The sequence below is a fragment of the Nymphalis io genome, chromosome 25, assembly GCF_905147045.1.
Source record: "Nymphalis io chromosome 25, ilAglIoxx1.1, whole genome shotgun sequence".
NCBI lineage: Eukaryota > Metazoa > Arthropoda > Insecta > Lepidoptera > Nymphalidae > Nymphalis > Nymphalis io.
This window is the reverse complement of record NC_065912.1, coordinates 3,941,693-3,956,090: the sequence shown is the minus strand read 5'-3', so window position 1 is coordinate 3,956,090 and position 14,398 is coordinate 3,941,693.

Genomic DNA, 14,398 nt, shown 5'->3' with positions numbered 1-14,398 from the left:
CAAGCCCGGTCTAGTTTAGAAGTAATTTTACTTAATGCATTACTCAATATATAGGTTCTAGGTAATTTAGCACTGGTATTAAGCGCTTGTTGATCTGCATAGTTAATTGCCTTACTAACTGTTCTATCCTGTACAACTAATTATCTTATTAAGTGACCATAATATACAAGATAAACTAAATTAAAAATATACTTTAATTTCTTTGTTATTTTAATTGATTTAGTCTTGGAAGATCATTGAATTTTTTAAATATTAAAAATCGATAAACTATGAATCGTACAGGATCATCTCAATCTGCCCAGACATTACCCACACGCAGAACATAAACAATAATATAACCGAGCCGGCGTAGTAGTGAATTGCTCCTAATTATGTCGAAATAGGCGTTAATAGGACACCTAATGGCCATTTTTATGACCCCAGAGCGCCGACAAAGAGCCTTCCGTTGTTTTTATTGACCCCTTTTTTCCTAAGTTTTTGAGTAAACAAGTCGGATATATTTCGATAGATCAATTTGAGCCTTCAACTGTTCGTAATGTTTGCCTATTTTTATGTCACTGCATAAAATACGTTAATGTACGAAATGGATCAAATATTGATCACATCTACCATATATTATAAACTATGCAAATAGAGCAACAGCTTGTCTTGAGAAGGGGGCTTAGACCGCATCCTACCACGCTTCCGATGTGCCAGAATTCATCCGACTCACATTGGTTGAGATGAATTTTAATCACTTGTGATCTCGCAATTTTCACCTCGGACACCTTGGCTTCATCCTACATATAATAAATTTAACATAATGGTGTTTTAAATAATTTTATTTAAACATCATGTATCGGATAGATCTATATATTAACCATATTAGGTATTAACAAACGTATATATAACTCTTATTATAATATAATGTATTATACCGAAATACAATTTCGAGAAATGTTTACTGGTGGTAGAGCTTTGTGCAAGCTCGTCTGGGTAGGTACTACCCACTCATCAGATATTCTACCGCAAAACAGGATTACAGTACTTGGTATTGTTGTGTTCCAGTTTGAAGGTTGAGTGAGCCAGTGTATTCACAGGCACAAGGGTCATAACATCTTAGTTCCCAGGGTTGGTTCGCATTGATGTAAGCGATGGTTAACATTTCTTACAATGCCAATGGACGTTGGTGACCACTTACCATCATGTGGCCCATATGCTTGTCCGCCTTCCTTTTCTATAAAAAAAATTATGTATCTAAATTTAATCATTATCCCAATTTTTTTTATTTTTGTCATTGATATATATAATTTTTGTACATGATGTTGTATAATAAAATATGTGTAGCTTTATAAAAGTTACATTTGTGATTATTCTATTATTTGTATTTATTATTTCCATTCAATATATTAATTACAGAATGCACAGATAATAAATATCTTTTATTTTAAATTATCTGTGGTTCTGATACTAGTGTTACAATATGGAAAAAAGTATAACATGTATCTATCAGAGGTAAGACAGAAATAGCAGTAAAATTTAATTTAACCATCACAAAACCAATAAGTATTTTGAATAGCCGAGACCACTCAACTTTATCATTTCAATATGACTTCGGAAACCGCTTTAGCGTTGGAGCGCTATCAATTTAGTACGTAATATTCAATCTGGGCTGAAATTTCATTACAACTGATAAAGCATCATGTACAATCGAGCTAGAACTTAAGAAAATGAATCTGTCCGTTCGATTCGCTTTAACCTAACCAAGGTTCAAAAAGAATAGGTACCAATGCACCATAATTTATAGCAAAGCCCGAGCGAGCTATAACGTTATAATAGCCTTCCAGACACCTTCGGTGGTGCGACAGGGACGAAGCGATTTGCGTGAACGAGATGAAAGACCAGAAGCGCCGCTCCACGTCAAAATACGTGCTCCATTCGTTTTATTGCCGCACCGTGATGGTAAAGTGAGATTAAACGATTGTCGATATCGATGAATTTAATTGTAATTAATTCTTCATTATACATATATGAAATTGTAGTTGTACTTAATACTAATAATTGCTTATTTATTCTTGAGAATAAGGGAATTTTCATATATATTTTTTAACAATTTTTATCCTTTAAGGATAATATATATTTTTAGATAAGTAAATCGATCTTGGATTCGTTTTAAAATTTACTAATAAGAGCAGATATTTAATGTAAAAATTAAAATAAATTGAATCTTAATGAATCACAACTCACTTACTTTTTTGTAATTTAAATATATTTTTACCTAGAACCATATTTTTTAAAACTCTGTTATTCCGTCTTTTCTATATACAAATTTAATATCATATTAGTACCTTAATTTAATTGGGCTATTTATCGATAAAATTATCTCCCATACACTCACAGCACTGACCGCGGTACCGCGGCAACATCAAAGGAGCCCACCTCTTTGATGTGGCCGGCGGCGCGCGCCTCCAAATGCCGTAAGCGACAAATCCATACGTCATCCTCCTGTCATTATAACGCCTCACAATCGAGTCGGGAATGTGAAATTACTTAAGAGACAATATAAATTGACAAGGCGGTTTAATAGCGATTACTTGCTTGAACATGATTCAAGTGTCATTTTGGTCGAATGAGCTTAGTGATACAACGAGGGTCGACTGTAGTAAGATTTCAATTAGACAATATTAATAAGATACTTTTCTTTCTTTAAAGTAAGCAAAATAATAATAAAATGACAATACTTATCGTTAATAATAATTAAAAACGTAGGTTCAAATCTCGGAAACAATCTAGTTTATTTAATTAATTTTATAATTCGTGTTCTGTGATTATGAGGGTGCATCTGTGCTGCGCACACTCTTGAGTTTTATGATATTGACTGCGCAGTTGGCTGGTTTCTCTTGAGATTGGCCATCGTGGTCGAAATCGGTCAAAAGGAAGTCATCATCATTATACCTAATGCCTGTTATAAATTCAAATTATTTACATATATTTGAGAGCATATTATACTGAACTCGAACCATTTCTGTTAAATTTCAATATTATATACTTATTAAAGTACCTACTTATTAAAAAAATAATAGTGCATATTCGAAATTAATACTTTAACGGGTTTTTGTGCAACTTAAAATTATTTTTAAATAAATAAACTGTACACGCGTATTTTTTATGCACTTTGATTTCAAATTATACGGTCACAACTCAAAATGGTGGAGTAATTTGATTGTTTCCTGTTAATAACAAAAGTTTAAAGCATTACTTACGGCTTTTCCAATGTGCATCTCAATAACAATAGCTTTAGCCGATTGTGTAAGCAGAAAAAGTAAATTACAGGTTTGTAGCACAAGGGCATTGTTGGGATAATTTGGACAACCCCTTTAGCTTTGTGTGTGAATACTTAAGTTCGGTTAATTTCAGGTACTGTTCTTAATGACTGGAACTTTAGATTTAACTGTTTGATTAGAAATAATTTTCAGAGGCATCCGGACGATAAGAATTGTTCAATTTTTTACTGTTCTTTTTGTTTTTTGATTTCATATAATAATATCGAGACGTTACAGTAATATTATGAATATAAAGGTATTGAATAAAATTCTTCACAATTGTTTTAATAGAGAAGCATGATTACTATCCTTATTCTAATACTGTTTACAATAAATCGGTCTTGTAAGGATTTATATAATGAACTGTTTGCCAAGCGAGTTGCTTGACCTTAATGATAAAATATGTGACGGTCAAGGTGAAGATTAAGACACGGTTTCCGCAAGGTCGAAGAATCTGAAACACGAATGATACAGACATTATAGCGAATGATAAAAAGGTATTCATCTCATCAATCACACTCGAAACGTTCTAAACATCTGACTCTGACATCAGCTAATCATATAATTAAATAAATTTAACAGATAACCGTGCATAATTAGCAACAAAGCCACAGTTCCCGCGTCAACCTTTATCAACGAGAAAAATCGTCTAATTCACACCTTAAAGAACCCAATTTTGACATACAAAAGTTTTCGACTGGTCAAATTAATCAAGTGGTCCCTAATTATGGCGTATTTTAGAATGTTTTCGGACAGAGCGACACAGTTTTGACAGAGGCGTAAAGATAAATGATCGTTAATTGCCCAACGGCTGCCAGCGGGCGTGGTCCGATACGTTGTATCTAATGGGTTCTATATTGCAACTGTTGGCCATTTGATTACTTAAACTGAAACTTTACTCTATTAAGAAACATACTGCTATTAATTTCAATTGCAACCTCATTAATGCAAAAAGCAATAAATGGGAACGCATAATTAAATATACAGATTAACAATATTTAATACTTTATTTCGGCAATACAACATTTATACAAATAAAAAGCTATATACTTTATGTTATTTTATACGTATACGCTGACTTATTGTGAAAGCTATAAAATTATAATTTCAATAGTTATATACCAATTGCGAGACTTATTAATTTCAGATAATATTACAGAGCAATATCAATTAAATTGTAATTTTCCTGTACATATTCAATAATATTATGAATTGTTTCATTTCACAATTTCATTAATCAAAAAAAAAGTAAAGTAACAAATTGGTAAGTTGTTACTTTACTTTTTTTAATATCAGAAATTAAAGAAAAACGATTAAACAATTAGCATAGGCAAAAACAAATTATTTTAACACCGATTTTAAAATAATCCTTTGACATCTGATGATAAGTAAGTGTAAACGCTAAAACAGGTGCACTCTTAATTCCGTAACTCTCATAATCCGATGGAAGAACAAATCTGACTCGACCGGAAAGAGTTCAATCGCAGGATCAACGGTTTTACGTGCTTTCCGAGTCACGGGTGTGTATACACTTCCAACTTCCAGACTCCGGGTTGCAACTTACAATTATTCGGCAGAACTAGCCACTAGCCACCCAGGCAATCAGTTTAACATACGCATATTATGTTTACACAATTAGGTAAGGGTTTAGTAAAATAATATACAAATAATTAGGTAAAATCAATAAAATTATTGTTTTTTTTTCAATTCCTATTATTATCTCCTCATTTTTGTTCAGATTATATAACGACACGGAGATACAGGAAAGGATAGAGTTCAATATCATTTGCGCTCAAAAATATGTCAAATTTAAATTTAAAATAGGCGTTAGCTAGAATATGATGAAGATTTCCTCGTAACCGACTCGAACACGGCGAACATTCACAACTAAAACTGGGCAACTGTTTAAGAGATACAGTAGACAAGAGTGTGCGCAAACTATTGCCTCTACGCTTATAATTCTATTAAACGGCAACCTGATATGTCTTGAGAGAACTCAAAACGCTTTTCAGAAACAAGAGCATAAACACTGCCACCTTCAAAAATGCAGACAGCTACTGAGTATTTCTGGTTAGAATACCCATTTTTATTGACAGTTTTATAAGGTAACCAATAGTTGGCATTTGACAAATGTCAATTGAAAAATCATATTATATTAAACAAAGTCCGTATAAAAACAGCCCAAAAATTATAAAACTATAACAATTTTCTTAAGCTTGACTGAAACTGGTACAATATTTAACTGCGTCGTTGTTTTTGCTGAAGGTGTACCCCACACTAGCAGACCTGTCGTGTATTTATATATGTGTATAAAATATTATCTTTTAAAGAAAATGATAATAATTTTATTAAAATAATGTTTATTATACTTAATACCCTTAACTTTAAATGTCATCAAGTTGCTTATAATCTTTTTTCATAAATAACCTCAAATATTACTCAATTTTATGTGTTTATGTAAATTAGAAATAGTCTATAGTCTGTGAAACGCTATATGCGGGACAGCTTGAAAATCTCTAGACTTCTTAATCATATTCTAATTACCCTCTTAGCAAATTTTATTACCCATTTAATAAACATGATAACGGTGGGAATATTTCAATAGCAGCTTATATAATATCAACCAAACGTTTTATAAAATAAACGTGTGAATAATGTAATGAAACATTGTTTATTTAATATAATAATGTTAGGTGTGGTTCAGATGATGACTGCTCATGTCACGCCCTAAACTACAAAAATGGAATATTAATTTCGTAATTGTATGCGATAATTAATCATCCGAGTTGAATTCTGCAAACTAATCTTGCATTTGGTTCAACCTAAGTATACATTATAAGCGTATGAGAATCGCTTATCTTTGAAAAATCATTCCTTTATCGTATTGGCGATCGTGGGAACATTAATTTGACTCGTACCACTTCATAACATCGAGATGTCTACTTGAATGAATCAGCAATCTTTCTATTAACCTGCATCCATTATTACAAGAGCTTTTATGTCTCTTCGTTTCAGTAGTAGCTGTTGAGCTGGCTCCCGTTTTCACAGATCTAATTCCTTTGGTCGTATTACCTAATGAGTAGTTATCTTTTCTCCGAGTGAACGTGTCATAGATAATTCGATTTAATGCTCGCGTCCCTGTAATTATCGAATTAAGGACGTCGTTTGACTATTATTTTAAAAGCTTTTTTTTTTAAATATTATCGTTAAAGGAATTTTTTTATTTTTAAATTATTTTAATAAATTAAGGTATCTTTGTGCAAGGTTACGAATATATTTTATCTTCATGGCATTTTTAATAATAGGTCGATCCTTAATCAAATATCCAAATCCTCAAAACTATGCTCCTTAAAGTATGCTATGCTACTAAATTGTCTGAAATTTGACATGGTCAGTTTTCTATTTGTACGAGATCGTGTAAAGAATTGTAAAAATATTTGTTTTCATGAATGAATATAAAGTAAATGCAAAATTAAACTAATTGATATATAACAAAAATGCTTAGTTAATATTCGAATGGATAGGGTATAATGTGCTTAATATCTTAACCCAAGCATTTGATTTATAAACAATACGTCAATGACGTAAGCTTCTTTAGAGGCACAGATTTATCGCTAGAGATGCGCTGGCGCATGCTTTGGAGTTGCCGATATCGACTTATCGATGTTCAGCATTAGCATTTTGTAATAATTATTTACCAGGCTTAAATGATATTTAATGAAACGTTTCAAAGTGTATTTATTTTTTTTATATATTTTGAATATCATAAAGAATTTATGTTACAAATTACCTATAATGTGTGTTCTAGAGTATTACGTATTGTTATGTTTATTAGTACTTACATTGTAAATACATACATGGTGCTAAGTTAGTTCCTACTTGTATACTACGGGTAGGTACGACATCCTTATTTATTATATTTTTGCCTTTAGCTATTTTAGTAATTTTATATAAGTAATTATAAAATTTTACCCTCAAGTAGATAAAGAAGGTTTTTGATTCAAAGTTATGCTCGGTCTGATGATTCTATTATTATCATAGATAACCTACCTATACCTATGATAAAGACTTAATACAATATATTCGCCAATTTATTAAGTTACTACTGCATATCAACGGACCATTTCAGTTAATTTATAATAAATCCCATACATTTCTAAAGTAATAAACTGTGCTTAAATATAAAATTCTTGGGTTAAAGTTCTAAATTATATAAAATTATATTATATATATAGAGGTATGACTTAAAATAAATTTCATCCGCCACCGTAAATTTTCTACGAATATTCCACAATCCCTACAACGATTAATTTTATCGACAACGCAAATCACAGGCACCACTATCCGCCATTCCGGCGATCTTGAATCAACCCGTTAGTACTTCACTACTACAGAAACACACATTCCCATCTCTCTCGCGCAGACCGAGTTGCATATATTGCATTCCCCTCGCACGTCAATAAGTGGTCCCTGTGTGATGTGACGGCGGTTTCTTTGAAGTGTAAGCCACGCCTCGCTCCGCGCCCGCCCGCCGCCCTATAGTTAATTCGTCACACAGTAATGACAATGCTTTAATTACAAACGGAAACGTACAGAGAAAATATTATCCGTGGAAGTGAGACGGTAAAGATACGGTAAGCTTATAAATGAAGTTTCAGCTACGTTTTTGATATCATTTCGCGCCTTAATATAATAGTTAATGAAGTAATTAAACGACCGTTAGCGTTGTCTAAGGTGATGCCGTGGGAAACATGTTATTGCATTTTCGCTAAATATTGCTTGTATTGTATGGATAAGATTAGTTATTTAATTTTTCTTTGAATGTTTTTTTTTTTTTTAATCAAATATCACAGTTACTCTTTTGTCTATTCTTACTTCGAGCATTTTTTTTTTTTGTTATTGTGACGTAGAACTCGCACTATATTTAACATAATTATAAGTCTCAATTTTATTTAACTTTGAATGAATACCGTTACAATAGAATTACTTAACATAAAACAACAAACTTAGAATTTCAACTACATTGGTTACATTTAAGTAATAAAGATTTGTTTTTTAAAACACTTTAATTTTATCTGTACGTAAATAATATTCTCTCACTGGACTCAAAGATTTAGTGAATATACCGTAACCGTAACAGCCTGTGAATGTCCCACTGCTGGGCTAAAGGCCTCCTCTCCTCTTTTTGATGAGAAGGTTTGGAGCTTATTCCACCACGCTGCTCCAATGCGGGTTGGTAGAATTCACATGTGGCAGAATTTCAGTGAAATTAGACACATGCAGGTTTCCTCACGATGTTTTCCTTCACCGTAAAGCACGAGATGAATTATAATCACAAATTAAGCACATGAAAATTCAGTGGTGCTTGCCCGGGTTTGAACCCACGATCATCGGTTAAGATTCACGCGTTCTTACCACTGGGCCATCTCGGCTTTTTAGATTCACGCATATAAATTTGATTATATTCAAAAAAAATAAAAATATTAACTTACAAGTAAATGGCAACATTCATAATAAATATTAAAAATCATGAATCAAATATATATATCACGGCTAAAACAAAAGTCTTACCAATCATAATCAAAGCAACATGAAGTACATATCGAAGTTGCACTCCAGAAATCCTTTAGTTGATACACCGAAGCATTCTGAACACACTCTTACGTAATTACAGTCGGTCGGTTCAAAGGGACCGCCGAGGCGATCGGCGCCTTTGTGAACTAATAAATGAACTAACCACTGTACACTGAACTAAATCTTAATTTGAACTTATACAGTTCATTTTCGTACGAACATTGATGGTTTCCTTAACACCTTAGCAGAGTAAGGAGTCATATCGGTTAGGCATTTTGCCACGGATGTGTCAAAAGAGGTTTTATTAGGTACCTAAATGAGACCGCACGGGGTGTTAGGAATTAGGTCATTCGGGAGTTTCTGTTGTAGTGTTCTTGATTGGAAACCTTATAATACTATAATGTGATTACAATAATAATATTTAAACCAAATGTAATTTATTAATCATAGGTAAGCAATAAGATATTTAAAAATGGGTATGTTTTTATTATTTATATATGTTTATCTATATTTATTTATTTGGTTTAATTACAAACACTTACACTAAAGCAGAAAATATATTTAAAAAAAACTTAGTTTCATGTTAAAATAGTATTGTAGTGATTAATAATAAAATATTATTTTTATCTTTCATTATAAAATCAAAATATTCTTAAGGCATATTTTACTCGAATGAACGGCAACAAAATACATAATCATTTTTTTACTTAGCTAAATAAATAATATTTACCTTAAAAACTATTCAGAAAATTTGTTAAATTTAATAAATTATAGGTATGCATTGAAACTTTTCATAATATTAACATATAAATTATCATAATCACATAAAACTATTCTCCAAAGTAAATTAGTCTTAAATAAATGACCCCCACTACAAACATAACAGACCATTATTTGTTTTAATAAAACAAACTGCTCATTAAATCGAATCGCGTGTCCCATCGTCGTAAATATCGCGTATTACGTTCCACGTGTTTATTTTACTTTTAAAAACCTTTACACAAAACCATCGATTTACTAAGAATATTACGATACCTCACACGGCGCTGATTACGGGCCGTTTAAGGTTTATACCCCACGCGACTTGATACGAGTCTTTATTCTTAATATGTTTGAAGTCATGCTTTCAGAAATAAATATGATCATATTATTTTTATGGTAAATACTGATACTTATAGCAAGAGATTAAATAAGCTTGTCTCTTACATGGAGATATCCGTAAATTTACATATTGTAGAAGTTTTTTAATTTTTTTTTTAATGTAGTTACTAAGCAAAGGTACAACCTAATTCTACAAGTAGCACTGTATTTAAATGCGTACATATACAAATAAAACTAGATATCCAATATTTCCAATATTCATTATTATTCCTATTTTTTTTAAGCAATTTGTCTTAAGTGCCATGACATATGGTGTCGAAACGTGGACACTAACGGCGGAACTAGTCCACAAATTCAAGTTCGCTCAGCGTGCTATGGAGCGAGCTAAACTCGAAGTATCATTGACGGATAAAATCAGAAATGAGAATATCAGAAGAACCGTAGTTACCGATATGTCTAATATATAAATTAGTCTGCTAATTTTGCAAGTCATATGAAGTGGCAGTGGGTTGACCAAGTACGTCGAAGGGCCGATGCCTGTTAGAGCACACGTGTACTTGAGTGGAGACCGCGGATCATTAAACGCAGCGTAGAGCTCACTCCAGCCAGGTGGACCGACCTGAAGAAACGACTAGATGCGCAAGGCGAAGAACCGGTAGTCTTGGAAGAGGCCTATATCCAGTAGTGGATTATAATGGGATGTAAATTATTGATTGATTATTATTCTATTTTATTTTTAATTTACTGTACTAATTATTGAGCATGTATCGTTTTATAATAATAGTTACAATAAAAATAAGTAGATACACTTTATTCAAGTGGGATCTTACACGTTTAAGTTGTGATTTTAAAAGCTTATTATAATTGCAAGCATTTATTAAATGTAAAGCTGCCACCAGCTTGGAATGTGGATTAATTATATAGAATTACTTATATTTATAATGTATCCTGTATTGAAATCAACGATTACGAACTCCAAGATTTATTATCACTTAATCGCTTATGTATTGAGAAAAATGCCGTAATTATGTTATTTTTCTAAAATAACATTTGAAATTCTTAATTATCAAAGCTAAAGTTTCTGCCATAGAATACGACTTCCCCATGAAGTATAATAAGGTCCTACAGACCTATTTCGGCCACGGCGGCCAATCTTTAGAGAGATGAGCCAACTGCGCAGCACATATTATTATAGTGCACAAGTGTGTGCGCAAACGCAAGTGCACTCTCTATTCCCAAGCTCTCATAATTCGATGGAACGGCAATCCGAAGTAGTATGTATGTACCTTGACTTTGGTATCTACTTGTAATTGACTGTGGTATCCGAAACTTAAGATTTTATCTTAACTTCTCGTATTTGTATTTAAATAATCGATATTAATATGAATATGAATAATAATGTTGAATGAAATTAAATTCATTACTTTTATTTCAAGAACTTCATTCTTATATATCATATTAATATATACCAATTATATACTAACGATTCCTGCAGAATATGATCGTTTCAAAATTCGACATTGATATAAGTATTAAATGTAAGGTACGAATGACACTAGATACTGGCTTAAAATTCAATCCAAAGATAAAACAGCAAATAAAAAAAAAACGAAAATACGGTTAAAATTAATTAACTGAGTCCTTTAATTTACGATCAGTAGTCTGTAATTTGAAGTTATTTCATATATTAAAATTTATCGTGGACAGTGGAAATCGACAAGGGAAAAGACCGATTATTAAATGTTTTCTCTTAACTTGCCGATTACGCAGATGGAATTATTAACAGATGTACGCACGTACATCAGTAAAAGATTCTTTTAACCTTAGCTGACAAGTTAATTTTAGCCTCCTTTGCATGAAACGGAATTAATATGTAGTTCTTCTTAGGTGGCGGCATTTAACTGACTGTAACGTAATAATGGTAATACCTACTAACCTACAGTTTTTTTATTTGTACAGATACTTGAAAGAACGTCGAAAAAAATGTATTGGTAAAATAAAATTAGCCGTTTTGGTTAAAGCCTAGATTAACCTAACAAATAAGTCAGATTAAATGAATAAATATAAGTACCTACCTAGCTATGCCTTCTAAATAGGTCCTTACGTTCTGCTATATAATTGACTACAAACAGTTCTTGATTAATATAATATATTTATTTTTATTACAGCACTATTTCGCTTAAACGCTTATATCCACCGCAATTTTACTTCCTTTGGAAGTACTTTCCTTTCGATAAAAACTTCGTCGACATTCAAAGACGCCATTTTCGCGAATCCACAATGTAAATTACTCAAGATCTCGACCAATTACATCGCGTCAATTCAATTACAAAATTGTTTATTTGTCTTTGTTTCTTTTGTGGTTGGTATAGGTCCTAAAATTAGAACAATAAGTAAAAAAGAAGTTGAAGAAGTACTTGTCTAAACTTGACATAATTAGATATTTCAATACTGCTAGTGTAAAAGGCACTGCCGTTTAGAGCTTATAAGGCGCCATACACTGAGGTCACGAGGTACACTTTTGACTTTTTTATCGAAAAAATTCAGTAGCAGCTCAGTCTGGATGTTGACAGTCTACTTACATTCCCATGTCTCAGCATGCAATGTCATTGGTCCTGCGCCGGAATTCTCATCGATTATGTTACCATCTCATCGGATTATGACAGTGCAGTTGAACTCTCCGTTGAGATTGGGCGCCGTGATCCTAACTGATCAAGAGGTCATTATCATCACTGTAAATTTATTTAAAATATTAAAAATAATTAATTAAACATTAGTAAAATTAATATTTAGTAAAAGTAACAGTCTGTGAATGTCCCACTCCTGGGCTAAAGCCTCCACTCCTTTTTTGAATATTAATATTTATCTTTAATTAACATATATCATTTTTTAAATTGATTACAAACTTAATCGAAACCTACCAATAAAATTGTTTGTTTCCGATGTTGAATTAAATTGAATTAAATATCTTATCATAAATTATACCTATTGACCATAATTTTATAATATGTTTTAGAATTAATTTTATTAGTTTATATATTTAGGAAGTAGACACTTAATTACATTTAAGTATATATTAAACTGGTAAATAATTGGTTTTATGTATTAGGTATGTTTTTTACAAATATTATATTGTAACACCTAAATCTACACAAATGCTTACAATTTCATCAAAAACGTTTGTCCTTTATTTGTTTATTTACTAGTTCACCTCGGCTTCGCCCGCCTTTGACAACGTGTATGCAAAATTTTATGATTATCTGTTGATTAGTTAAGGTGTGACAAACAAACTCACGTTCGCATTTGAAATATTAGTAAGGATTAGGAAGGCATATAGCACATGGGCCAAAGGCGTCAACTTTGATTGCATTCTCTCTTCCAACCGGAATACACTAATCCAAAAAAATACATAGATTTCGATAGAATAACAGGTTAAAGAAACTTTATATAATAAATAAATAATTGGTGGCAGGTAAAAAATGCATTCTGCCACCGGCAGAACTTACAAAAAGCTTGATTTGTGCCCGAATTAGTGAAGTAATGCTAACGCTGTACCCAACTTATTCTTAATCATTTTTATAATATATAAATGTAAAATTACAAATATAAAGTGCTTTTAAAATTTGATTGTCTAAAGTATATTTTGATACAAAAATATTTGTTTATCGTTACGTTTTAATACATATTATAAACTACCTGGAGGCCATCGTTTTCAAAATATTTTTTTAATATAAAACGGTTTTGAATAAGGTAAAATATTTATTATTTATTTTATTTATATGACCATTATAGTACAAGATTTACATTTTAGTAGATATATATTATTTGATTTTTATTATTTTAGTCAAATTTAAAATAGTCCCTCCCGATTCCCACCCGACGCAAAGCTGCCCATAATGCAGGCCGCATTTCCGCGCTGTATGGCAATGGACAACCTTTGTGCCAAGTGGGACCCGGAGCGACTGTCAAATCCCCTCTCTCTAAGGCGACAGCCAATTTCCCTTATTAAACTAAGGGCATCCGACATCCCGACGTCTGGAACGCTAGTGGCACAAATAAATAATTTTTAAACAAGGGGGCATACTTCTCCCGCTTCCTCCCTGCTGCACTCTCAGCAGCCGCCCCAGCCGTCCGTGTTGTGTGGGCCAGTTGAGAGGCCGCGAAGGTATTGACACAGGTAGCATCCCATCCCAAATAATTGTTAAATACATATATAAATACCTACCTACTTCATCATCACCAAAATATTCACGCTTGCTTATTTTAAAAATCTAATTAGTCGTAAAGCTTGTGCTAGTGGTGGGAGCTACTAGTCCAAAGAGTAGAATCAAACCTGCGACTATTTACATCACTAGGTAGCCGATGAGCTATTGACGGATTTTTGTTTCTAATACATAACAAAATACCTAATTAAATTTACA